The 27,470-nt window shown below is 57.0% G+C and overlaps 1 long non-coding RNA gene across 1 annotated transcript; it reads right to left on the bottom strand.

Moving 5' to 3' along the window:
- Positions 1–8,510: 8,510 nt before the first annotated feature.
- On the bottom strand, positions 8,511–26,189 carry LOC308178177. Its single transcript, XR_013939618.1, has 2 exons — positions 25,941–26,189; positions 8,511–8,848 (listed from the first exon to the last, which is right to left on the bottom strand). It is a non-coding gene; the product is annotated as an uncharacterized lncRNA (long non-coding RNA).
- Between the last annotated feature and the right edge of the window lie 1,281 nt (positions 26,190–27,470).

Genomic DNA, 27,470 nt, shown 5'->3' on the forward strand with positions numbered 1-27,470 from the left:
GAGCCACAAACCCCTCTGTACTGGCATGAAGGCTCCTTTCCTTGGCCCCTGTGACACACTGAGTCACAGTCAGCCCCTCATTGTCACCTCTCCTCCCACCTTTTAAGCAAACCCTCCTTAAAGATGCCTTTTTTTCCTGCTCACACCAGTGCTGGCCGGGCAGGGGCCATGCTGGAGCAGGGCTGAGCAGGGCAGAAGGGGCTGCCTGCATGCCGCTGTGCCTCGCGCCCGCTCCTTCTGAGAGCAAGAAGTCGGAAAAAGTGATGTGGGAGGTTTGTGACCTGAGGACACTCCTTCCCTGTGCAGTGTTTAGGGCTGGAAAGCTCCTGGAAAGTGAAAGGAGCTGACACTTCTGCTGGCGGTGGAGTTCAGCAGGGGTCAGGGCTAATCCGCGGTGGCGGGGGGAGCCAAGCGTTGACGCACGGAGAGGTAAAAGCTGTGTCAGACCCTCCCAGGGGGGAGGAAACAAATGTATAATCAAAACAAAACCGTCTGGGGCTCGTGTGGCGGACCGGGGGTCTCCGGGGGCACTAATCTTACGTTCAGCTGCTGCAGGGAGTGGGGAGGGAGCACAGGCTCGGGGGTGCCGCTGGCAGGGCTGTGGTGCACGCCGCGGGCAAGGAGCCGGGCATCTGTCCAGCCTCCAGCACGCAGGGATGCCCAAAGGGTCAGCCCAGTCTGCGGATGCCCAAGGCTCGCCTCGGTTCCCAGCTCCCAGGAGGGCAGGGACGGTCAGGGAGCTGGGCCCAACCTCTCTGTGCCTCAATCAGTGCAAGACCCGGGGCAACAGACGTGCCGAGAACCAGAACCGATCCAGACTGAAGCGGAGACCTTTGCCAGCCAGTACACGATTGACTTGACGTGGAGTCTTAGGCAGGAGTCCAAGCCGTGTGATGATACTAAGCAGTGTCTGATAATAAAATCAGCGCTAGGCAGCAGAGCCCATTTGTTTCAGATCAAGGGGATTACCAAGACTTTTACAGGTTTGCTAACAAACAGTGGGATATTCATGTGGAGTTGTCTAGGTCAAACACATCTTTCATCCAGAAGTCTCCCCATAGCTACGACACCAGGAACTGAATATCTCCTCCTCAGAAGGCCTTTTTTTCCTCTAAACAGGATGCAGGACTGAGAAATACACCTAAATCTCTCATCAAGTGATATCTAAAGTACATGGTTTTCTAGCCTATTTAAATTTTGTTTCTTTGTTTTTTAACGCAGGGGATTGAAATTATTCCTTTCAAAAAAAAAAAACAGAGATGTACACAGGCAAATTGACGCTAAGGGCACACAGGTGCAGAGGCACATCCAGCTCCTCCAGCCAGCCCGGACACAGCCCTGGGCAGTCCTCCTTCAGGACACTGCTGGAACACATATCCCTGGTGGAGCCCCCAGGCCTGGCCCTCTCCTTCAGCTGTCCCCAGCCTTGGACCAGGAGTGGGAACCCCAGGCACCCAAACCCCAAGGTAAGGTTCCTTTCTGCAACACTTGTTCACGGCAAATGAACGCTTTGTATTTGAAGGGAAAAAAAAGAAAAAAGAAAAAAAAAAAAAAAAGGAAGCCAGAACGCACAATCAGTCTGGGACACTTCAGGTTTTTTCTTTTTTAATGCCTTAAAGTTTCTGAGCCTTCAGACCATGTTAGCGTTATGTTTTCAGGTTTTCTCCATGGCCATGGGAGTGAAAACCTTCCTTTTCCTTGCTAAAAACCCCCGACCAAGCACAGCGGAAACACCCTCAAGCACCACAACTCCAAGAGTTTGGCCCTTAGGAGGAAAAAAAGGACAAATTGGGCACAGATGCAGTGCAGAGTCATGGCATCCAGCTGTCTGATGGGTTATCCTGCTGGGGGAAACCACTATCCCTGGACAGGATGCAGCTCCTGCCCAGTCTGGAGTACCAAGGGCTGTCTGAGCCATGCCACTGCCTTTTAGCTCACCGCTCTCCCCGTACCCCAGCACCACGGACGTACCCCAGCACCATGGATGAAGCACTGTCGATGGCTGCACTGCGTGGGGGCAGCCCCAAACCGCTGCTCAGGGACTGCACGACGCAGCACACTGGCAGAAATGGTGACACTTCAGGTTTCCCAGCTTTCAAACTGCAGCTCACAACTGCGGCTGGTGGCACTGGTCTGCCCGGTACCCCGCAGGAAGGGGGGCCCGGCTCTGTCCACTTCACGGGCAGGGACTGAAGGTGAAGCACCTGGGGCACCAGACCAGCCAACAAGCTCAAGGGGTTCCTCCTGCAGGCAGCAGCACATCCTCTCCCACTTGCCCCACGGGCTGCTGGCACGGGGGGTGTGATGTCTCCGTCCTCCTGGACCAGCGTGAGCTGCCCCCACCACGGGCAGAGCCAAGGCTGCCAACCGCACAGCATTCGAGGGGTTAAGAAAACCGAACCTGCCACAAGAGATTTGAACAGAAACTCCGCTAGAGACCTTGAAATCCTGTTAATTGATGCCACACATGTGCTGCATTTAACCTCTGCCCTTTGCTGTAATAGTTTACACAAGTGGCACGAAGGCCGGTGCCTCCCGATGCACGGGCGGACGCGGTGCTGGGGTGGGCAGGGAGGGCCAGCTCCTGCCCCGGCCCCCGGCCCGCTGGCACCCTGCTGCGACACCCTGCACCCCAGGCATCCTCCTCCTCCTCTTTGTCTTCCCTCCTCCTCGTCTTTCTCCTTCTCCTTCTCTTTCTCCTCCTCCCTCCTCCTCCTCCTTCAGGGTCAGCTCCTCAACACAGAGCTCCTCCACCCCAAAGGTGCCCATGAAGCCTCTATCGGGAGTTCCACCTCTCAAACACTTGAGCTGTTCATGGGCAAGTCCCAGGAAAAGGACAAGTACAAGTGCAATTATTCAGTTGTTTGCAACAAAACCCTTGCCACGATCTCTGGGTGAAGGTGCTCCTTCCAGCTGGTGAGCAACAGCCTGGTCCTGCTGGGTGCCACCTTGGCACAGTGTGCATGGAGAGAGCTCCTGTGGCTTGTGGGTGGCAGCAGCAGGGTGGGACCAGGAGGACATGAGGTTTGGTCTTTATCACTTGGGAAAGAGACTCTGGAGTCAAGGCTAAAAACTAAAAAGATCAGAAGAGTTATGGCTGGTGTTAACCCCTGTTACACCCAGGCAAAGGACAGAGTAAACCTGTCCTCCCAGGTTTATCCATCTTAAAAACACCCAAGTAAAATCTTGTCGGTGACTGCGAGGCGACGTCCTCCCAGGAGACACGGGGCCTGTCTCTGCCCTGGATTTCAGGGCTGCGGCTGGCCCCAGGCAGCACGCACAAGGGCTCCAGCAGGCTGGAGCTGACTGCACCTGCCCTGGGAACGAGGTCCCTGCTGCGGGAAGCCAGGAGGAAGGTGCCACTCCTAGTCCCCGAGGGCTTTTAGCCCCCAGTGCAAGCCCTGCCAGTTTGCTGGACTGTGCCAGCATGGGCTCAGCTGGAGACACACGTGTCGTTGCTTCCACCCCAATGCAAAGACTTTTTGTAGCTTCTTGAATTTAAAAAGAAGCAGCCAGTAACTCCTACCACTTAGGTGTCAAACTTCAAATCGGCCTGTTTCCTCTGGTGCTCTGGTGTCAGGGTTTGACACAACAGAGGTTTGTTTTGGCAGGAGACACCAGGAGGCCACGAAGGGAAGGTCTCCAGAAGAAGGCAGGACAGGGCAGGACTTGCTGCTGCCGCTGGGAGAAGTCCAGGGCCGGGGGGATTCACAGAGCTACCAAGGAGCAGCTCAGCTTCAGAAGCACACACGAGATGAAAGTGCACAGCTAACGCACGTCAGAGCCGTCTCCTCGAGCGTGTCACCACAGCTATACGAGGCGCTGCAACGGGAGCAACAGCCCCGGCTGACCTTGGCACGCACCTGGTGGATCTGCCAAATCCCCCAGGCAGGGGCTAGGCAAGATGCAGCACGCTCGTGTCACCAGGACTGGGACAGCAGCAGGAGCAGCCTGTTAGCCTCTCAGCAGTGACCGCAGACAGAGTTTCCCGTGGCCAAGATGAATGGAAGCACACCCCATCATGCACAGGGAGCTCGATATCTCACCAGATATAAAGTTTTTAAGGTTAAAAGTGGACACACCTTCCTCGTGGAGGAAGAAGCCAAGAAGCACAGCAAGAAGCACGGAGCAGTAGCAGAGGTGGATAATCAGACGGAGCAGTGGTACAGATCATCCAAAGCCCACGTGAGCTGAAGCATCGTACTGTAATTAGAGTACCATCCCTCCGAAAAGGGAAATAAAGTCATAAAGACATAAAGATGAAGGTAAAGGTGGTTATTTGCTGTGGTACAGCCAAGTATGAAATACGTGATCCGCCCTTGGACAACCCAGCACTCAGCAAATTAAAAGCTGGGCCTTCAGCAGCTCCTGCCTGGACGCGTGTGACCGCAGCTCCGGGGGACTCAGCACCACTCTCTTCGTGCGTGCTGGCAGGCCACCCCTGGCACTGCAACAAGCAAACAAACAGAAAGACCTCGTTCCTCAGCAGCCGAAATGAGCCATCCAAGATCAGGTGAGGGGCAGCGAGGCTTCTGGGGTCTCACGGGCACGGGACCCCTCGCCAGTGCTACCTCAGGGTAGGAAATCATTTCAGAAGGGCTGCCAGCACTGCTTGAAATTGACATCATGAGAGGGAGACAAAGCAGAGAAACTCACTCCCGAGCTAATCAGCAAGGCCCTTATTTTATCTCCAAATGTTCCTGTGTGCAGCCATTAAAACTGCGCAGCCAATATCCCAGAGACAATTCTCTTTGAACGGCCGCTTTGTCTGGTAACTTTATTTACACTTTTGATGCCAATGTTTATCCACTCTTTAAAAAGCTATTCAGAGTGTCTCCCAAATTAACTTCAGATGTGAGAGCAATGGGAACATTCCCTACATCATATTTCATACACTTTCGTGTTATTTAATTCTTGGAAACTCTTTTTTTTTTTTTTTTAAATATAAAAATATTTTTTAAAAAATCTCCAAGGTTTTGGAGAGTATAACCTCTCCCTGTGTGGTCTGCAAAATCTGGCTGTAAAGCTTTTTCCTAAAGTTCACAAACTCCATTATAAATCGTCTCCTTATCTTACTTATTAGGTTTCTGTTTTCACCGACATCCATCCTGGATAAGAAAATGCTCCAAAGGGCCTCCACCACCAGTGGGCCTGCACCAGTCCAGGGGGGGCTGGCATGGATGCCTGGAGGAGGTGGGGATGAGGTGGGATGGAAGGATGGAGCGGAAAGGGATGGGGCAGAACACAAAGATTAGATGATGAGTTGAGATGAGATGAAATGAGATGAGACAAGACGAGATGAGGATGCAACGCAATGATGACAGGACTTGTTTTTCCCCTTTTCACCTCAAACCTGCTCTCAGATTTCAGCCTTTTTCCCCAGCGTGCCTTAGGGAAAAGAAACCACGACTGGCAGGGCTGACCTGGAGGGCTGGGCCATCAGGACTGCCCCGTATGGAGGCTGCTGCAGTGCCCAGCAGACTCGAGCACCCCCAGAGACACCTGCACCATCGGGGTGTGGAGCCAGCCCGCGTGCCCATGAAGGTCTGAGGGACGATGAGCCGGGGCTGGGGCTGGAGGAAGCACCCGCAGGACTCTCACCTACAGCCAGGACCAGTCTTTCCCATCCCCACCCTGCTGGCCCAGTACAGGTGAGGCCATAGGGAAGCAGGTTCCTTGCCAGGCCAGTGAAGACCCCTCACAGCCACATCCCACATCCCACATCCCATCCCGAGGGCTGCCCCAGAAACCGTGGCAGAGCTGGCAACGCTGCCGGCTCCCAGGCAGAAGGCCTCATGGCCAGGCCAGGCCTTGGGCTGCAGCTTTCCAGCTGCGAGGCGAGTTAGAAAGCCTCTTCCCAGGGGGGCAATTTTCAGAAGAATCCCGTAGACAGCTTGAGACAGCCTCCGAAACCACCCAGCACAGCTGAAAATCCTGTGCTAAGCTGCCTGCGTGCAGATACAACACCAGCTGCTGCTCGGCCCCCATGGCCGGCGGGCTCTCTCCCTCCCCACGGCCTGGCCCGTGAGGAGGAGGAGGAGGAAGGCGGCCGACGGGCCACGGAGCGGATCTGCAACTGGGGCTGCTCCCGCTGCCGGGCCAAGCCAGAGCGGTGTCCGATGAAAACCGCTCCATCTCCTGGGACGCTGCAGCTGCGAACAAACCTCTGGACAGGACTGAGAAGGACCTGATGACAGCAAAGGGCTTGGACAGGGAGGAGGGAACCCGAGACGTTGTATTATTTGGACTCATTAGCAAGCAAGGCTTCCATGCGGTTAACACCCGCCCTGCTCCAGCGCCAGGACCCAGTGTGCCAGACAAATCCATCCCTGGCCTAAAAAAGGGGCTGGGAAAACGGAGCGTGTCTTTATCACTGGCCCTGTAGCCCCAGCGAGGGTTTCCACAGGACCCCAGGAGGAGGCACGGCTGTGAAGTGTGCGCCGGGCCGCAGGACAGCGTCCCCCGGCCACCACCCGGTGCCGCTTGTCCCCGAGCACCTCACCCCAGGCACCTGGACAGGGACAGGGGGGACATCCCCGGAGCAGCCGGGGCTGAAGGAGAAGCTGGAGGGAGGCAGGGGAGGCTGCACCCCTAATCCTGGCACGGCCCAGCCTCCAGGTGAGGCCGTGGGAAGGGTTTGTCACCTTTTCCTGATGACAGGGACACACGGAGGGTGGTACCGTGTCCTCCTGGCAGGCTCGGAGTCGTCCATTATTTATGGAGCACTTGGGGATGCTCAGAAGCAAGGCGCCACACAAGCATGAAATGTCATTACAAAGGATATGATTTAAGGCTGGAGAGGGCTGGGAGGGGAGGGGGATCCAGTTTGCATGGAAGACTATACAAAATAAATCCTGTCCGAAAGCCTCCCCGCCTCCGCAGCAGAGAGAGGAGCTGTATCAGCCGGCCTGTCTCTGCCGTGCTCTCCTTCTTCCTTTTAGAGGCATGAAGGGATTTTTTTGCTCATCTTTGTTGTGAGACTCACTGGTTCCCGCCAGCTGATCCACAGCCAAGGGGAACGTCAAGGGAGGGGGACCGGAGGGATCCAGCTCTGCTCGGAGGTGGGACCTCGGCCACCACCTCCACCCGCGGCCGGGCCGCCAGCAGGCCGGGGGGCACCGTGGGGGCACAGCACGGCTACTGCTGGCCGCATGCACCAGCCAGGCAGGCGAAGGCACCATGGCATGTACTTCTTCCACCGGGAGAAGACACTTCAGGAAAGCTCTGGAAATCACGTCGCTCAAGCCCTCAGCTTCCACAGATGCACGGATGGGAACCGTGCACGGGATGAGCTGACCAAAATCTGGTCGTTGGAGAGTGACCTACGGCCCACAGCCTCAGTGGGGGGGAGCAGGGCAGGGACCCAGGCCGGCAGCTCACGGCGCTCCGGGCTCGCTCACACAGGGGCTGAGGGTGCCTTGTACCAGGGTACAGCCCTGAGCTGCCACCGGAGTGGGAGCAAATTGAAAGGAGGCTCCACGCAGCAGGAAAATGTCCCCCAAGGCTTCTCTCCCTGTCTGGAAATGGAACAAGATGAGATTGCGGCCAGAAGGCTTTGCCAAAACTGTTACTTTTTTAATTTAAGGGAAATTTCAAAAGGAAGATTCCTTTTTCAGTTTCCCTGTGAATCCCCATCTCTCCCCCTCCAGGGCAGGTAAGCAGTGCAATAGTGTTTCCAAAGGAAGCATCTTCTTCCCCCCTTTCCCTTGCATTTTCTAGGAACGAGAAGAAAGGCAAGATAAATCTACAGGAAGGGGAAACCCATTTAAATGAATTAGCCTGGAGCAAAGTCATTGGGAAACAGTCTGTTAAATGAACAGACAATAGTTTGCTGTTCTGAAACTTCAACCCAAACCAGTCCTGAAGAGCTGGTGTGCCTGGGGAGAGCACGTCCCACACGCCCCTCGCCTACCCACGCGCTCTACACACCCTGATGCTTCCCCAGCCGAGCCTGGCAGCACTGGGCCAAGGAGCTGCATCTGGCCCAAGGCAGCGGCCCCGCAGCCGAGCTCCAGGGCCCCAGTTCCTCCCTGCCCCAACAAACGGGATCCCCCACAGTGCTTTTTCTCTGGAAGATGAACTCTCTCTTTTTCAAATCCGAGGTCATGGGTGGGAGCCAGATGGGGATTTCTGTGCCAACTGAAATTCAGACAGAAGAGGAGAACATCCCTTTTATCCTGTCCTGTTAACCTCAGTGATGCTGCTTCAGCCTGCCGAGGCTCCATCATTCTCCCCATGCCACCAGCATGCAGCTGGGTGTCCAGCCACATCGGCCCCCGAGGCACCGGCTCACACTGACGCTTGGTCTCCCTCGCTCGGCGCAGGGAACAGGAGCCCTTCTGCTGGGACAGTTGCCCCGAGCTCTGGCTTCCTCCACCAACTCAGAAGGCAGGCGAGGAGATTCAGCTCCAAGCCCAGATACCTCTGAGATTTGGCCTCAAGTCAAGCAAGACAAACTTTGGCCTGCAGGCAGCTTTAACGAGGAATTTTTGACCCAGACTCCCTAATTAGAAAAATAAGGGTATATTCGTGCAACGTATAAATATAAAACAAAGGTTGACTTTAAAGATTCAGGGTCTACAGAGCAACGAAACCAAGAGGCCCCAAAGTTTCCGAGTTCCTGTTGGCTTTGGAGAGAAGTCCATGTCTTGGGAAGTTTAGGCTTTTCCAGATCTTCAGGGTCTGCAAAACTTGTGTCAAGACTCTCCAGGGAGCAGCCTTGCTCCCACGATTTCCGGCATTTCCTAGTGCGGGAAGGTCTGGGAAGTACTGCAAGAACAGCCTTTCGCGAAGTATTTTGGCACCTTTGCTTCCAGCAGGGATGTAGAAAGTACAAAGGCTGCAAAACCTTAGAAAAAAAATAAAGGCGAGGGAGGGGAATTAACCAAACGTTTTCAAATGTTAGCAAGTTTGACTTGGGGGCAGTTCAAGTTGGAGGTGAAAGTTGGGGCAAGGTGCTTATTCTCCGTGAATCAGAGCATCCGCCTGTATTTATCTCAGCAGTCGCACGGCGGAGCTGCAGAAAGCCCAGGCTGAGGACCAAGAGGCAGCCCAGGAGGGACGGGGACCTGACCAGAGCCCACACAGGGCAGCACGGGGCCAAGAGCTGAGCTTCACCCCATGTAGGATGCCGGAGCACGGACGGACAGCGGCAGCCCAAATAGCAAACAGCACAGTCCCCGGATGAGCTGGTTTCCATTTAAATGCCTAATTACGTGCCTCTGGCCACGCAGAGCATGCACTTCCCGCAGAGCTGGACGGAGACGCGTGCCCTAATGGCACTGCCCGTGGAGGCATCCCCGCCTGGAGCACACTGCCCCCGTCCACTGGAAACGGCAGCGGCAGTGCCAAGCCAAGGATGGGAACCGGGTGTTGGGAAAGTGCTCGTGGCTGGCACGGTCCCCCTCCCAGCAGCTCTGGGGAGTTTTGAAATTCTCCAACAATGGAAAATTCCTTCCTCTCTCCCTCTGAAAAAAAAGAAAAAAAAAAAAAAGAAAAAAAAGAAAAGGCTTGCTTTGGGCAAACTGAAGGATTTTTGCTCCACTTCCGACTTTCCTTGATTTTTGACTTTTCCATTCTGCCTTAGACAAGATGACACAACAGCAAATTACAGTAAAGCGTCATTTCCTCCCAAACCTGTCCTGTTCTGAACCTGCTGAGTTGAGATATTCTGGCACTGAAAGACAAAAACGGAAAATAAGTCCCAAACCAAACCCCTGTCCGAGTAGCTTCCCAGAGCGCTTGGTTCCCAGCCAAACGGCTTGGTTGGACACAGCATCATCCCAGCGGCACCTTGCTGACCAGCTGCCCTTGCAGCCCTTCATTTCTGCCGAGATATCCCACTGCATCCATCCTTCTGCTGTGTAGCCAGAGTCTATGTTCTGATCTCCTCTAGATCCCTTAATTATCCTACCTGGTGCATCACAGCTTTTGGACACAAGGTTTTGAGGAACAGGCTTGCACACCTGTAGGAGATGACTGACGGAGCTTTGAGCCCACGTACAGACAGCAAAGGAGTCCTGACCCCCTGCTTGGCAGACCAGGAACAAGGCAGGGATAAAAGCTGCTCGAGGTCCGAGTGGTGGCCTCATTGCTGCAGGAGCTCAGGCAGGAGCCAGCCCGTGCCAACGCCAGGATCTCTGCAGGACCTCTGCCACCCCCCCGGCGATGCCTGCTCAGTCTTCTGCTCCCTGGACAGTAGCACCCACGTCTTCAGAACACTTCTAACAGGGAGGAAAACAACATATGCAATCCAAATTACAGACACAAAGCCCAAACAAAGGCCATAAAACTATAATAATTAACAGAGCAAATAAGCTGAACACACATTAGGTTGCACATATTAGGTAATGACAAGTAGTTCACAATAACCACTTCTGAATGGACCTCACCCAATATGCATTTAATTAGGGCTTAATAAAGCAACAGCATGTTCTTAAAGGCCAATTAGAAACATATTCACTGAGGTTTAGAAGCTATGTAATAGATGCCTGTAGGAACCAGATACGTGCTGATTACATAGCTATTAATCCTCAATAAAGGGTCTAATAATCATTTTGTGCTTCAGGAGCAGGCAGCTGCTTTATTAAATCTTAATGAAACGCATACTTGGGAGCTCTCCTTCAAAGCCGGCCCGCGCTATGAAGATGGGCTTAGAAGTGGCAGTCTGCTGAGAGAAAAGACCCCCCCTCATCACCACCCCGTGACCGCTGGGCCGGTCAGGGCTGACTCTGCCCGGCAGCAGCCCCGTGGCAGCCAGGAAGGCAGCAGTGGGCTCCTGCTCCAGCGGGACTGAGACCACCAGCCTGGGAGCGCCCCGGCACATTTCATCCCACACCAAACACTCGCATGACGATACACACAGCTCACACTAATGCTCCAGCACCACCCCGCATGCTCAGAAACCAGATCAGATGCCACACGAAGATGCCACCAGCCCCAGGAGCAGCTTGGCCACTTCTCCAAGAACTCGCCTCCTGGCTGGATTCACTGATGCCCACAAGGGAGCCAGACTGAAGCCATCTCCCACCACGTCCCTCAGGTCACTGGAAGAGGAGCTGCTCTGGTCTGGATCTTGTCTTGTTACATCTTGCCACGTAACCTGTAGGATCCAGTGTCGGAACTGGTCTGAAACCTGCCAACCCATTAAAAAGTCCCCAGGGATACACACAGACAAGGCGTGCCCACACCTTTCCGACATGATTGCCTAGGAAAGCCAGAAAAATGACAAGATGAACTTAAAAACTGTGAGATTGCAAAATTTTTTTAATAAACAGCCGTCTGTTTCTTCACCTTCTGGTTTCTGAGCCCTCTGACTCATCATTTTGGGTTTTCCACAGTGGCTGGAAACTTTCCCTCGGCAGGCTGCAGCTCCAGCAAGAGCAGCCCAGCGCTGGTGAAGCAGTTGCAGCGCAGCCGTACCTCATCCTGCACCGCCCAGCCCCGTGCAGGCACCGCTCACGGTGCCCACCTGCAACCCAGCCAGCGCCCCGTGAGCAGCAAAGCCCAAGCACTTCCCTTCATCCCGCGGGTCACGCATACGCTGCGATACACGTGTCCCAGGACGGGGATCCTGTCCCCTACCATGCCAGCAGTGCCAGCCCTGGGTGCCCGGTGCTTCATCCCCCTGGCATCACCGCAGGCTGCTGCAGCCCGTCTCCAGCCTGAGCTCTCAGCACGGCCATGCTCAGCATCCTGCACCTCTTCCCCTGCAGCCCAGGTGAGCCTGAGGGGACGTGGCTTCCCTGGCCCCAAAACTCCAAAACAGACGCTGCAATCTGCTGGGCACGGGGGGGGTGCCCGGGGCAGCTCGGAGCAGGGAGCAGCTGGTTCGTGTTAGGTGCTGTCAGGCCTCGCTTCTCTGCAGATGGACAAAACGGCAACATCTCCAGTGTTATTAATTAATGTGTTTTCACAGAAAATGGAAACTTGTTTCCAACCTCAGGGACAAGTTAATCTGCTGCACAAATTGGGCCTAATATCAACACTGAGAGGGGGCAGGAGGCCGTGGAGACACCTAGTCTGGAGGGGAATTAAAGAGACAAGACATTTTGTTTTGCTACTCTCCCACGAAGAAAAGCCAGACCTGGCGGGGTGCGGGCTGCACGCTCCCCGTGCCTGCCTGCCGTCGAGAACCGCTCAGCATCCTGCTGCCTCATGGGGACCGAGAGGCTCAGTGGGGGCACCCAGCGAGACCCCAGGTGTGAGATGAGGTCTGGGAGCTCCCCTCCTCCTCCTCCTCCACCAGTAAAATACAACCTAGCCAGAGACACACACTTTTAAGCCTCTTCCCTACATGGGAGAACTGCGCCAGAGAAAGATAATCGGTGTGATGGCGACGGACTCCGGTTACATCAGGAGGGAGCCTTTGGCTGGTCATCTGTCCTTCCTGCGGGGACGAGCTGCTGCCCCAGGGCAGGTGGTTGGACTCCTCAGCCCCCCGTCTGATGAGCTCGGGGTCGGAGCTGAGGTGCCTACAGCAGGCACAGCCTCACCCCACTTCTGGGACACCCCACACAAGGGTTGCACTCTTATTCAGCCAAGCCTCGTCTGCCCACAGTGTTTCTGGTCAGCAGTTTTCTGGTGGAAAACACAGCTTCTGCAAAAGTAATGTTTTCCCCGCAAGAAAGCTCTGGTTTTCCCCCAAAGGCCGAGCCTCAGGCTTGTAGAGCCGAAGCAGAACAGTCTGAGGTCAGCTTGACATTCAGCATCCCGTGACCCATCTTGGCACTGCAGGTTGCTGCTGCACACTACCAGTCCCACCCCAAGCGCCCCGGCCTGCAGGGACGAAGTCCCTGTGCAGCTCGGTGCAGAGGCTGGAGCCTCCCGGCCAGCTCGGAGGGCACAGCCTGGAGCAGGGGATGTGCAAGTGAAGTTTGCTGAATTGAGAATTTCTGCCCTCATTTTTTTTTTTTTCTTTCTGGAACTTTCCATCCCACAGAAGATTTTAACAAGTTGATTTTTCCAGCCTCTTGAGGACAAAAGCAAATTCTGTGACCTACGCTCAGGAAGAAGAGGCAAAAAAAAGGTAAGAAAGAGATGAATTTTGTAGGGAGCTCACAGGGATGCATTTCAATTCACCGCACAGGGTTACATCAAAAGGCCTCTGCGGCCAGGGTTGGGTGTCCAGTATTGGCTGACTGTGGATGTTTAGGGAAAAATAGAAGAGCTCAAGAGAGACCTTCCCAGCAGTAGCCGGCTATCCAGGACACCCAAATCACTGTGCTCGACAGCCACCCACTCACCAGCATTTCTCTGATCCCTTTCTGAATCACAGCCAACTGGAGGCATAAGGCCAGCCTTCCTGCTGGCCAGTCTAAACAGAAACTGCAGCTAAGGTGTTGCAGAGCATCACCGGCCAGCCCCGAGGGGACCCCTTCCAGGGGCAAAGAGACTTTGTCACACAGCCATTAGCTGCAAGAAATCCCCCAAATCCTCCCAAGCTCCTGCTTGCTGCCTCTGGTCTTGAAATAAACCTACCGCTGGTCTCCATTTCAGGTGGCCAGCTGTTCCTTATTTCTAGACCTATTTGCCTTTGAGTAATTAATCAGCTCCAAATGTCTCTTCAGGCTTGGCCTGCCTGAACAGGAGGCCAGAAGTATGATGGCAGGATAGAGCTCACGCCGCAGGTGATGGCCAGGACTGCCGACAGCAGTACCACGCGTGGTCCCTGCGGCTGCCGCTCAGCTCCCTGCAGCCAAACCCTGCGTTGCCCCAGGCTCAGGGCACGGGCAGGCAGCACACGGAGCACATTCAGCACACAGAGCACGCCGGTGCTGCTGGCCCTGCTGTGCTGACTCCCATCTCCGTCCCCCCGCAGGAGGAGGCAAGCATCGGCCCCACCACCACGTGTGACTGCACCTCGGCACGGCGGAACTGAAGTCTCAGGAAAAAATGGGATTAAAAGACCAAAGAAAAGCAAAGGAAGGATGATGAGCCCTGTGGAGCCAGACGCATGAAGGTCAGTTTTGCCTGCCCACAGCTGACACATCCCGAGCAGAGCTGCCTGTGCACAGAGCCAGCCGTGGGGAAATATGAACTGGGCCTCGCATCCAGGCCCCCAGAGCCAGCGGCACTCCCAGCCCCAGCTGGAGGAGATGGGACCGGGGGCACTGCCAACACACCCAGGCTCTGCTGCTTCAGCTTGTGCTCAGACTCCCTTCCCCTTGGAAACCCTGAAAGGAACCAAATTTCTCTTTTATTACCTTGGATCTGATCTTCACAGAGAAGGTGCTTCGAGGCTGCCTGTGCCAGCACATTTACAAAGTTTCCCAGCAGAAGAATGAAGCAAAGCATGGGAAAGCTCTTTGATCTTTATGTGCCTGAAGTTTTGAGCCAGGGAAGCACTGACCATGAAGCTGCACTTCCCATCCAGGTTTGTGATCACTGCCCCTGGCAATGGCTCATCTTCCTCTGACGGCAGCCGAGAGCCCTGCCGGAGAGGTCCCCCTGTAGCAGGCTGAGCACAGAGAGGTGCTGGGGACCGGAGCTCTGACCCCGACTCTGCTGCCTGCCTTAGGGAAGGGGACGTGTCTCAGGGCTTTGTTTTCCCCATGTGAAACAGAAGGGACATCTCCTGGTAAGCCTGTCCCAGCTCTCTGGGTGGGAAGCAGTAAGTGCAAGGTTCCTTGATACACAGCGCAGCTACTACAGGCAGCACAGGATGCTTCGCCACCATCAAGCTTTGAGGACGGAGGATTCCAGCTGAACAACGGGCCTCTTGCTCTTTAGTCCCTTCGGAACAAGAAGAATCACTTGGGGTATTTAAATTGAAATCCAAATTTTGAAGATTCCATGGTACCAAGGAAAATTTTAGCGCTGCGTTTGTCCAGCTCTGCTTTAAAACCCCATCTCTTCCATCGGTCAGTGATGGTTAACCTCCAGAAAGGAAACAGTTCCACTATTCAGCCAGTTCCAGAGGTGATGAGCGTCCTTGGTATAAGACTGTAAAATATACTGTGCCTCGGGCTCCTGCACGGGAAAGCAGGACTGTCACCACAGCTGGAATTCAGGCCCCCCTTTAGGCTCTCCAATGCCCCACTGCAGCCTTCCCAAGTCTGCAGCACTGTCCTGGAAACTGGGTGATGGACAGACGTGAGCAGGCTGGGGACACAGGGAGAGTCTTCCTCTTGCAGAGGTTTTCAGGAACTTGGAAGTGTGGGGGCAGCAGCAGGCTAGGGCCAGAATAACACCCCGAGCAACACGGGCAGGCCTGAGTTGGTTGGGTTAGCCAAGTCACGAGATCTGGGTCTTGGTTTTGTCATGACGGTGGTGATTCCTGTCCCACAGCACAACCGCCACAAGGTTGTAGTCCCCCAACCGACATCTCCCTTTTTATTCAGCTTCCAAAGGTTAAGGGGTGCAAAGGTGGTTTCCTTGCGCTGATGAGGGAAGAGGAAATGAACGGAGTGTTCAACTACCGGTGCGAAGATCCCATCCATCCCTCGTGCTGCTGCATGGCTTAGATCACCCCAAACAAGCAAGAATTCCAGCCCATCAGACCAGAAGCTCTCCATGCAGTAGACATTTATGACACAGGGAAAACCTGTGGAGCCTCTCCCAGCACCAGAGCCCCAGCACCCTATCGGCACTCAGAGGGTCAGGCTCCCCCGATTCTTGCACCCACACACAGAGCAGCCCCTGGTCCCCTGCCCCTGGGAAATGGCTGTGGGGACCAACACCTGCAGGGACACCAAGCGAGCAGAAGCAAGGCTGAGGCAGCACCGCTGCTCCTGGCACTGCAGCAGAGACATCAGGCTGTTCCCACCAGTACGGAGGGATCGGCCACAGTGCTTTGTGCATGGGCACGAGGCCTCCTGCGGCAGTCCCAGCCCCATCTCCACCGGGGTCACCCTGCTCCCGGCGCCTTGCAGGATCAAGCCTGGCCAGCCTCACTGCACCACGGCCACACTGCCAGCTATGCTCCAGCACTGCCTGCACTTAGGTTTTCAAGACCTCCTCCAGCAGATTGATTTGTTTGTGCTAGCTGAGTTGCTCAACAGGATGTGAGCTGCCTGGGCGGCAGATGCCCGGCACACAAACCTCCACCGAAGGACTGGCACCCCGTGGGCGCGGGGCTGGAGGCACGTAGCGAGCAGCAAGCCCTGCTCCCCGCTGGCGACACAAATGCTCCGTCCGCCCCCCTCCTGGCACAAAGAGCCCTCTTCTTCTCCAGGACATGAAAGGACCGACTCAAAGTTGTACCAAAAGTGCTCCCACGTTGCCGTTTCCCCACCTCCCCAAGGACAAGAGCAAAACACCCGTGAATCTGAGGCCTGTGGGCTCATTGCACCAGTGACAGCTGCGGAGACCTGGGAGCCCTGGCTGGAGGTGAGGGGCGGCTGATGAACGAGGTGAGAGCGGCTCAGCAGATGGCTCCAAAGGCTGTGCTGCACTCAGGGGGTGTAGACAAAACACAGGGGTGAAGCCCAGATGTTTAACTTCAGCATCTGGATGTGATTCCTAAACAGAGACGCTCACATCTGACCACTGTGACTGAAAATAAATGGTTTGTTTGACCTTCCCCATAGCCCACCCCGATATTTTCTGTGTCCCTCCTAAACACGCCACAGCTGCTCCCCCCTCTCCGGGACTGGCAGCACATCAGACAGGAGTTGTGTCTTCTGCCAGGGCAGAGCAGGGGACACGGAGGTGCCACCCACGGCCACCATCCCTCTGCCTCGCGCCTGCCCTGCTTTGAGCACCCTGGCAGCAAACCTTCAAGCGGCCAAAGGACACCAGTGCCATGTGCCCACCCTGCCCTCTTCATGGTCCCACCTGTTGGGTGCCTGCTCCTGCCCAAAAAGCCCGTGGAAACAGAGAGGGACACAACTGAGAACCCTATGGGTATGGAGAGGGAGCAGGCTGCTGCCAGGTCCCGCTTTCAGCCTGAGCAAAATGCAGTCCCAGCAGAGACCCGGAGCAGCCTGGGTGTGATGGCCCGAGCCCCCTTAGCTCACCCAGGCCCCGAGGGAGCATGAGACGGGTCCCATTTCACCACAGCTGCGTCCCATCGCCAGCAGCAGGTGAAACGAGAGCGGGTTTCGGAGCCAAGAGGAGACAAAGCTGCTCACCGTGCCGGGAGCACCGGCAGACCCCGCTCGCAGAGCTGGGGTCCCAGCGCGTGACTCCCAGCTAGGGCGTCCCCTTCAGAGAGGATATCTGATCTGGGATCAGAGACACCACACGCCAAAGAATCCTCCACGCTCCTAATAAGTGGAAATTGTAGGCGTTGGGTGGTGTTGAAGCTGACAATGAAGATAGTGATTAGTGATGACGGGCAGTACCAATTAAGGCTAATCTGCCTAATGGCCAAGTCTGAGGGTAGTGCGTGTGAGTGATGGTGACAAGTGATGGCAGCTGGAGAGGCCACAGTGACCACAGAGATGTAAGACAATGCTGGTGGCACACAGAGCAAACAAGTGGTGACACAGTAATCTGTTACTTGGATTATTTGTAATACCGCAGACGCATCTGGCATTGAGCACACTTGGGTACTTTGCTTCTCCTGAAGGATCAAACAGGCAGCACTGATGGCTGTGGGCTGAGGGGATGGACACCTCCCTCTGGTGGCTTCCCATGCACAGCATGAGACGTTGTGGAGTGAGCGTTGGCCAGGCTTGGTTCGCTCCAGCACCCTCCAACTTGGCGAGAGCTGGGGAGAGCAGAAAGGGCCGTGCGGGACGAGTTTTGGCACAGGCCACCCTGGGAAGCCACCAGCCGTCACCCTGGGGATGGCCCACCACATCCTGCCACAGACCTGGGGCTTCCAAGGGGGGACAGTGCGGGACCATCCCAGAACAGCGGGACCAGGACCTCAAAGCCCTGCTGGGTCCTGGCTGCCAGGTGACGGCCGCCCACCCCAGCACAGCCCTTTCAGAGGGAGCAGCCCGGCGCCAGCAGCACACAGGCCCATGAGCCGCCCGCCGAGGTGGCCATCCAACAGCAACAAGCCACGGCGGCCAGGCTGCTGGGGTGGCCAGCCCCCTGGGTGTACCACGGGATGCAGCCTCCGCCACAGGTTTCACTGGGGGCTCTGCAGCCACCCATATAGCCCAGCCCAGCCCCAGGGGTGCTGCAGGGGTCCCTGTCCCCTCCTGCGCCTGCCTTTGAGCTTCAGGCCCTGTCGGGAGGGATGGGGAGGTACCACACAGCAGAACCACTGGCGCGTCCCGCTGCCGGGAGGGCAGTGTGGGAAAGCCAAGCCGGCCTGTAGGGACAGGGTGATACTTCACATGGGTGAAAATACAGGGCAAAACACGTCAGCTCACTGAGATAAGAGCGGTCACACAAAGCAGGCACCATTCACAGAGCAATATGTTAATTGTCACCAAGCCTGGGAGTGTGACAAGGGCCAGCACCTCGTGCCCATCAGATTTATTCCCTGCCTGAGGTTAAAGCAGGACTCTACGAGCAGGCTGCCAAGGCCTGTGTGCACACAGGCATAATAAACTGAGCTCGTCAGATCAGCTGAAAGATGCCCAAGTATGACCACAGAGCCACTAGTGCTGGCGAGGTGCAATCGAGCGGCAGGACTGTGGCCTGAGACTGAAGCTCTGCGTCCCAGGACCTGCTTTCCGAGCTTGCCAGTTTAGGGCGCGATGGACTGATTTCGTAGGTGATGCCAGCAGGCATCCCCGTGCCGATGCCTCGCAGCAGAGGTGAGAGGCTCGGGCTGGGCCCAGCCCCAGAGCTGCCTCCAGCACCATCCATGTTCCAGGCAGGGCCCAGGGTCGGTGTGTGCCGGCACAGCAGCCAGGCCTGCTCCAGCACCGAGCTGCCCCACAGGAGAAGCCAGGATGAGGTGTGCCTCAGTCCCTGGCTCCACGAGCTGCTCTGCTGGGTTTGAGCTGAGGCTACAGCAGAGCTACAGTGCCCCCAAATGCTACCACGCAGACAACTGGTCCCTCCTGGGCCACGGCCTGGGCCCCCACCATGCACCTTGGTGACAGACGGCCGGGCTCTGCTGCCAGCGGGACCCCGCATTTCACTGCAGGGACGCACGCGGGCATCGCCAAGGAAGTGCTGAATGACCAGCCGCCAGACCTCGGGGGTTTCCCTGAGACAGGAGCTCTGCTCGTGCCAGGCCATGCTCCCCAGCACCCCCCCAGGGGCCTTCTCGGTCCCAGTGGTGAAGAAGCGCTGCCCCGACTCCCTGACAGGTCCGCGTGCGGGTGCGCCCACCAGACGCTGACAAACCCGGGGACATGGCCCACCCCCCGCACACTGATCTTATCACCGGCCTCGAGACTCCGTTGCATTCTTGTCTTGATTTTTAATTCGATCTGGTTTTAATTTGGGGGGATTACGCTCTATCTTGCTCTGCAGCCCTTGATTAGCACGCGCACCAGCACACACGCACACACAGAATTGCCAGACTCAATCACACATGTTTGCTCAAGACCTCTTGGAAATCTTTGGATTTGGACCAACTTTTCTTTTCTTACATGCGTTTGTTGTAGTCCGATATTTATAGTTTACTTAAAATAAATGGCTCCTTATGTTTCCCACTTCCTGCTCCCGAGGGGAAGGTCTCGTGGGGTTGCTGTCTGTCTGCTGGGCTTTCTTCTTCTCTCTTTCCTCTACCTTTTGATATTTTTTTCCTCTTCCATAAACATTTTCTGAGCGGATTCTACACTTTCCAGATACTGCTGAGACTCGAACCAGGTTCTGCAGAGGACGTTTGCCTTTTCGGTGGTTCTGGTGATCCAGGTTGAAGCAGACAACACAATGCACCACGCGTGTAGGGCAGCCGTGCTGGGCCTCCGGGGAGCAAAATGCTGAAGGAGAATGAGAGGAGGAAGAGGAGCAGGAGGAGGCAGGGTGGTCTCCAGGCCACGAGAGCCAAGCATGAATCCAGGAACAAGGGTGCAAGGACACGGCAGACAGATGCAGGGCTGCAGCAGGGGAGCAAGGGCTGGCTGCAGTCCCTGTGCCCCCCTGCTCTTGCAAGATCTCACCCGCAGCCCCCTCCAGCAGGGACCCTGTCCCCAGCCCAGCTCCGCACCCCTGGCTTGCAGGGCTCTGGCCCCTCCTGAGGATCCCCCCAGCCCCACTCCCACCAGAGCCAGCTCCAAGCAAGCTGCTCCCAAGGTGGCCTGGCCAAGACCTGAGTGTCCCCAAGGACAGAGATTCTGACCCCTCTTGAGGCCCCTACTCCAATATTTGACCACCCTCACGATGGCCTCACGATTTGTCCTTGCATTTACTGCGAATTTCCTTTGCTCCAGCTCATGCTGCTACCTCTCGCTCTCTCTCTTTGCACCTTCAAGAAAACCTTCCCCTTTCTTCCTCTCCTTCACCAGCTCCACTCCTGGGATCCCAAGAATCTGCAGAGCCATGGCCTGGGCACTGCACTGGCTCGGTGCCCGCAGATGGGGCACGCAGACGGAGCCAGCCTTGTGCTGCTCTCCTCTTGGACCAGATGCTCCCAGTTTTGTCCCCACATGGATGGACACATCCCGGGGACTGGGGCAGCCCAGGGGAGCTAGGTGCCCCGTGCTTCGCCACAGCTGAGCAGGGGAGCATGCAACAAAGAGGAAAAGGGCCCCTGGCCCTCACTGTTGTGCCCCTGCAGGCTGCCCCCCTCCAAAGGCACAGGCAGGAGCTCAGGAGATCTGGGCAAGGAGCGACCCCCAAGGCAGCCCCTGGTGCCCTTCAGCAGCTCGGGGCATGAGCTTGCGGGGATGTTGCTCGAGTATCCCTGCTGACGGCAGGAGGACAGAGGGATTAAACCAATGTTTGTGTGGCCTTTTACTCCCAGCAGCCTCTTGGCAGCTCTCTCCATTGCTCGGGCCGATGAGTCCCATTTGTTTTGGAAGAGCTGTTTGTTTTCTAACCCTCTGCTGCAAACGGAACATTTCAGCTGCGAATGATCCGGCGCCTGCGTGTGCTGACACGGCGTCAGCTCCACGAGACGAGCGCAGAGGCAGCCACAGGGGCTGAGCGCTTTTGGGAAAAGGCACCAGAGCCGGCATGGCTCCTGCCCAGCCGGTGCCGTGGCCCCCAGGAGCCCACCCAAGCACACATACGGCAGCACCCCGGGACCGCAAGGGGCTGCTCTGTGCGCGGGGCTGCGCCAGGATGGATTGGGGGCGGCGGGATGTCCCCCACCAGCACCCTGCCTCCTCCCGTCACTCATTCTCATGATGGTCTCTGGGGCTCCGCTTGGCCCTGCCGCCCCAGGAGCTGGCCACCTGCACGCACATAGGTGCAGAATCCGACAGCCACCCCCAGCTCCCCTCCAGCACCCTGCGGGACTCCTGGCTGCCGAAGGCTTCATCCAGGAGGACCCAGGGAAGCCCCTGTCTTTCTCCTCCAGACAGCACTGAGGGCATGCTGTCCAACACCAGAGCACCTCAGGGAGCACTCAGTGGCACACAGCACCACGTGAGACTGGGCTGCTTCCGTAGGATGCTTTGACCTCAGCTGGTTTTTTCCTTTTCTTTTCTCTTTCTCTCTTCTCTTCTCTTCTCTTCTCTTCTCTTCTCTTCTCTTCTCTTCTCTTCTCTTCTCTTCTCTTCTCTTCTCTTCTCTTCTCTTCTCTTCTCTTCTCTTCTCTTCTCTTCTCTTCTCTTCTCTTCTCTTCTCTTCTCTTCTCTTCTCTTCTCTTCTCTTCTCTTCTCTTCTCTTCTCTTCTCTTCTCTTCTCTCCTCTCCTCTCCTCTCCTCTCCTCTCCTCTCCTCTCCTCTCCTCTCCTCTCCTCTCCTCTCCTCTCCTCTCCTCTCCTCTCCTCTCCTCTCCTCTCCTCTCCTCTCTTCTTCCTCCTCCTGCTCCTCCTCCTCCTCTTCCCGTTTTTCATTCTCTCCCTCCTTTCTGCTCCAGCTGTATGCAATCCATGCAAAGCACATTTGACTTTCACACACACGTTAATCATTTGCCAGCTCACTTTGTGAGCAGGGCTCCAGCACGTGAGCAGAGCACCACGGGGCTGGGGTGGGGGCTAGGAAGGGAGGGGGCAGCAGTACAAGCCTCGGCTCCTGGTACCTCACAGCACTCGAAGCAATGTTGAGGCTGGGACCTGTGGCTGGGAAATGCTGGCAGATGTCCCTATGCAATGAGCAAAAAGCCTCCACAAAAGAAGCTCCTGCAGATAGCATCACAATGGGCTGAATTAAACTGCCTTGTCAAAATGCTCTCCGCCGGGAGGGGGGCCACCAACAGCCGCCGCCTTGGCAGTGCAGCCGGAGCAGCACCCAGCAGGCAGCTCTGCCCACCCGGCCTCTGCCCGGGATCGCTCTCCCCCAGCACAGCCCCGGCACCCCGCCGGCAATCTTCGCATCGCTGCGGATAAAACACCCTCAGAGCAAAAGAGGATTAACCTAGGAGAAAGGTGGCCTCAACTGTGGAGCTAGGAGCTCAGAGGGGCTCCTGGGTACACGGGGAAAGGAGCCGTGAGGGTGCTCCCTGACCAGCCCTCCCTGAGCGGGAGCTCTGCCCTGAAGCCGGTGGGAGGCCCTTGGGATGGGGAGACAACGGCGGGTCCTGCCCAGCCTGCAAGAACAGGCTGACAGCAAGCCCTGACCCTGAGAGCAGCACAGCAAGGGCCAGGCAGTATTTTCTAGAGTGTTTCTGGGCAAAGGCAAAGCTCCTGGGGTTCACGAAGGAGGAGGGCGGCTTGGTACCTGGATCACTGCAGAGGGCACATCTTTTCCCCAGGGAGGTCCAACAAGCTTTCAGGTCCCTCTTCCTTGGTCTCCATCAAGCCCCTTGTCTTTGCACAGCCTCTGCCCTGCTCACATCAGTGCACCGCTCCTTGGCCCGGCAGCATGGGCAGCCTTTTGGGAAGCAGCAGAGCCCTGAGGAGGAGAACCTGTACCCCCGGACCGTGGCACCAGGGCAGCACCAGGCACAGGCACGGTGCTGCCAGCTCCCCTGGGCCCCAGCCCTCTCCGAAGGTCCCAGCCCTTGTCCTTCCTTCTCCCAGCACAAGGAGTCTTCAGAAATGGTGCAGAGCATCCACTTCGGAGAGGAGCTGCAGCCAGCAGCCTCGGGCGAGCCACAAGGATGCTGAGGCATTTCTGAGAGCGGGGGCAGGCCAGTGGGACCTGGCAGGCGATGAGACAGGAGGACAATACAACAGCCCATTTGTGCTCCCAGCTCCCAGCCCCCCTGCCCTGCCCCATGCCATAGTAAGGCTGGTATTCAGGAATTAATTGATGTAATTAAAGTGTGGCACGACTTTGCCACGGTCTCCAAACAGAGTGGCGGCGGGCCAGGGTCTGTGGGTGGAGGAGGAGCCTCCTGCGTGCTGTTCTCCATATAGAAAAAGGGCAGATCTTGGGCAGATCCAAGGCATGAAATTGGTATAAAGAGATTGTTGGGGAAGCATAACGGTGCTGGTCTTGCCACCACCAGCAGCTGCAGGGCGATAACTCATCGCAGCGAGCTGCTGTAGCCCATCCTGCCACGGCAGCACCTCTGACAGGAGGTGCTGGACCCAACACCACGCAGGGCCCGGGTCGTGCCCAGCTGGCTGGGCTCTGCGCTGGGTCCACGCCACATCTCCTGAGCATGGTCAGGGCTCACATACGGGGCTGGGGGCTGCACGCGCAGGGTCCCCTCACCTCATCCCAGAGCACACATGACAGGACAGGGGCACCCTCCGGACTTCCCCTCTTCCCGTGCCCATTGCGAGAGGCAGCACAATTTAAGCAGTGACAGTAACAATATCCCGACACTGAGAGCACCCAGGGTGAGCGAACAGAGCCTGGCCCTGATTTCTGACTGCTTGCCCGTGCGGGAATAATTCTCCCACTGGGGTTCCAGTGTCAGAGGACTGCTGAGCCCTGGGCTAACCGCAGCACGCCAGCTGGAGCCCTCCCAGCTCCATCCCGGCCTGGCAAAGTTATTAGCAGCCCCCCTGGTGTTTTCAGCAGGCGGGGGAGAACTGAGCGCTGCAGCCTGGGGGGAGCGGGATCCCACGCAGGGCTCTGCGGCGAGCTGGTGACAGGGGACGCCTTGTTGTTAATGAGGTGCAGAAGAGGATGCGGACATCCTCCCCCTGCCTCCCCAAGGGCACTGGCTCCACAGCCGCCCCGGCAGCTTTCCCTGGGTATTGGAGCAGCGGCAGACTGGCCCAGTGCTCCTCCGTGGCTCGGAGCCACTGCCCAACAGCTAGCCGGAGGAACAGGGCACCTGAAGGGGAGATGCTCCCAGCGGGGGTGCCGGGGGTGTCCACCAGGCGGGGGTGGCAGGGATGGCATCAGGTGCTGGCTGCACCGGAGCCCTCGCGCTTCCTCACGCCTCTGCGTACTCAGCACATCAGTGCCTGCCAAAGGGGTGCGGGTGGGGTGCCAGTCCGGAGCAGGCCTCCGTCCCTGCCTCCTCAGGAAACGGGCTGTGCTTTGGTTTCACCGGGGGAAGGAAGGTGGTGGCACATCCTCTCCTCCCAGGGGAACCGCCAGGCTGGGCACGTGCAAGCTCATTTCCAACGGGGACGCAGAGGGGTTAGTGCTGTCCACCTGCTGGCTTGACTTCTCCAGCCGAGCAATCCACCCCGCGCAGACCTTGGGATCGCGAGCAGGATCACTGAGCCAGCAAGGCATCCACATGGCTGCAGCCACTGGGCTCCCTGAGCCGAGACAGCAGCACCTCCTCACACCCCCTGAGCCCTTGCCCAGAGCAGCAGGAGCCGCCAGGACAGGCTCCCACCACCATGGTACAGGAAAAGAGAGTAGATGTGAGGCCAACCTCCGGAGCAGCCGATGGGAACCCAAACAGCCGCAGAGGGCCGGGGCTCTCCCCGTCCCTTCCTTTCCAAACCCCGGTGCGAATTCTCCTCCGAGCTGCCGCCAGAGCCGTGCACCAGCTCCTCTGCCTGCAGAAACCACAGCTCCCATGTCCTGCGCGCTCCAGCCCCTCGCATTTGCTCACCAGACACTGCGGCTTGGCCCATGCCCCACAGACTCCGCACGAGCGCGCCTGTGGCCCAGGGTAAACAAACAGCCTTTCCACGGGGGCCGTTGCCGCTTGCCACGGCAGCCGCCTCGGCTGGCCCGGCCACGCCAGCAGCACGGCTGCGAGGTTTAGCAAGGTCCACCCCTGTGGTCGCTGTGGGCTTGGCTGCAGGCGCTGCCTGCCACCAGGGCTGGCGGAGTGTAGGGCTGAAACAACAAACAAACAAGAAACATGCACAGCTTGGCTAAGCCCGCACATTGGAAACAGAGATAAGCTGCTCCGAAAGGCGAATCCCAGCAAGGCAGCAGAGCTGGGTGGAAAGGGCAGCAGGGCTGCCACACGTGGGACAGGAGAGCGGCCAGCCCGGCACATGCCAGCTCCCACCCCTGGGTGCTGGGATGGGGAAGGTGGGAGAGAAGGAGAAGGAGAAGGAGAAGGAGAAGGAGAAGGAGAAGGAGAAGGAGAAGGAGAAGGAGAAGGAGAAGGAGAAGGAGAAGGAGAAGGAGAAGGAGAAGGAGAAGGAGAAGGAGAAGGAGAAGGAGAAGGAGAAGGAGAAGGAGAAGGAGAAGGAGAAGGAGAAGGAGAAGGAGAAGGAGAAGGAGAAGGAGAAGGAGAAGGAGAAGGAGAAGGAGAAGGAGAAGGAGAAGGAGCATCATGTCTCCAGTGCATTTCCCTAGGCAGCACTGGCTGTCAGGCTTCAGCCCACAGCAGGGCAGCATGGCCAGATCCTGGGGGGCAGAGCAAGCTGCGCACCCCAGGGGTGGCATGGACAGGGTGCAGGCAGGAGCTCTGCTGGCCTGGGCAGGCTTCGTCCGCCGGCTGTGCGGTGCAGAAGCCAGCTGCAGTGCAGCAGGGCAGGAGGATGAGCCTGGCTGGGCTGGAGGGAGCAGCCCCATCTCCTCGCACTGCAGCCAGCTCCACCAGAGGCCGTGCAGACGAGCATGCACAGGGACAATGGCAAAAAGAAGGGCAGTAAATCATTAAGCTGCTGTGGCTGAGCTGTTAGAACCCATGCTAGAAGTCCCCAGGCACCTCAGACTCACCTGAGACTGCACAGTCGCTGAAGCCAGGGTCTCTGTACCCAGCTCACTGCACTCTCCCTTGCCCAAATACCTTCGTGCTACACCCTGGCAGGAGCAGCAGCCTCGTTACTTGGGCTCATTATGTTTTTCTAAACAACTGATCTCACAAGTGCAGTTTGGAGCAGAGTTTCTGCTGAGAAGCTGGGACTGGATTATTTCCACAGCCCTGATTCTTTGGAAACTGCTGAAACAGGCGAGAGAATAGTTCATGGTCCCCTTGAACGCACCCGACCTCCCTGGAGGAGCTGGCTGAGCTAGTGGTTTGAGCAGGAGAAGACTTGTGCTTTATTCCCGGTTCTGCCACTGACTCACTGGGTGGCTTTGAGTGAATCACTTCCCTTCGCCTGTGCTCTCAGCCGGGAAGTGCCAGCTGGGGCAGTGGCCGCTCCCGAGCACCACGAGGATGTACCTGGCAGGCCACAACCCCTCACAGGAGGACAGGACAGCGGGCTGATGCCCTGCGCCGTACCCAGCCTGCCCAAAGTGCTGCCTGCTGCAGGCAGAGCAGGGACAACGCTGCAGGCACCACTGCTCTCCCCTGCATCGTGTGCACCCGTCTGCTGTCCCCATGACCCCAGAGCTCACCTCTGCCTCAAGCAGCCTTGTGTGCTCCATCAGTCACAGGCAGCCTGGGCTCTCTTATCCCCTTCCCTGTGCCAGGTGCATCAGCTGGAAGATTCGGGTCAGACTCAGTAGCGGTGTCTCCAGGACTACAGATGCTTTGGGAAAAAAAATTAATAATAAATATTCTGGACCATCATAATGAGTATATGCTGCAAACACTGCACAAGCCCTTCATCTCCTGGGCTTACACTGGTGTGGATGCCCACCCGGCAGGGGGGCTGCACCCACAGGCCTGTGGGGTGCTGCTCCTTTGCGCATTGTGGCACTGTGCTGGGCACATGCGGCCCTCGAGCATTTGGGATCAGGATCACAAGGTTCCCAGAGGAACTTCCAGAAGAGCGGCTGCTGGGATGTTACAAGGAGATAATGTGAATGTCAGAAATGCTGAGACCGGGGGGGCTGCTGCGGATGGGTGTCCCGGGCCTGGGAGAGGCTGGGGAGGTCCCTTACAGGTGTTTGGAGGAGTGTGAGGGCCCACCTGTGGACAAGAATCCCCTTGACACTTTCCTTTCAGGTGGCATTACCCAGGGACGTGATGTACTCTGCATTTCACTGGAATTGTGGCAGCGAGGGGTGGAGGACCACAGCTCGATCCAGTACAGAGCTCAGCAACAGGGTGAACACAGAGAGCACACGCAGAGCACCCTGCCCAGCACCTCCGCCCTGCACAGCCATCCCAGGACAGCATTGTTCCCCTCTGCAGGGTGCAGGATGCCAAGGAGCGTGCTACGTGTGAGCCCCTCTGCGGTGCAGGATGAACGGTCATGGAGACAGAGAAGAGATGAGTACATAGGTATCCTCCCTGGGCTTTGCGGATAACAGAATCACAGAATCGCAGAATCATCCAGGTTGGAAGAGACCTCCAAA

This window comes from Anser brachyrhynchus, assembly GCF_964034855.1.
Source record: "Anser brachyrhynchus genome assembly, chromosome: 15".
NCBI lineage: Eukaryota > Metazoa > Chordata > Aves > Anseriformes > Anatidae > Anser > Anser brachyrhynchus.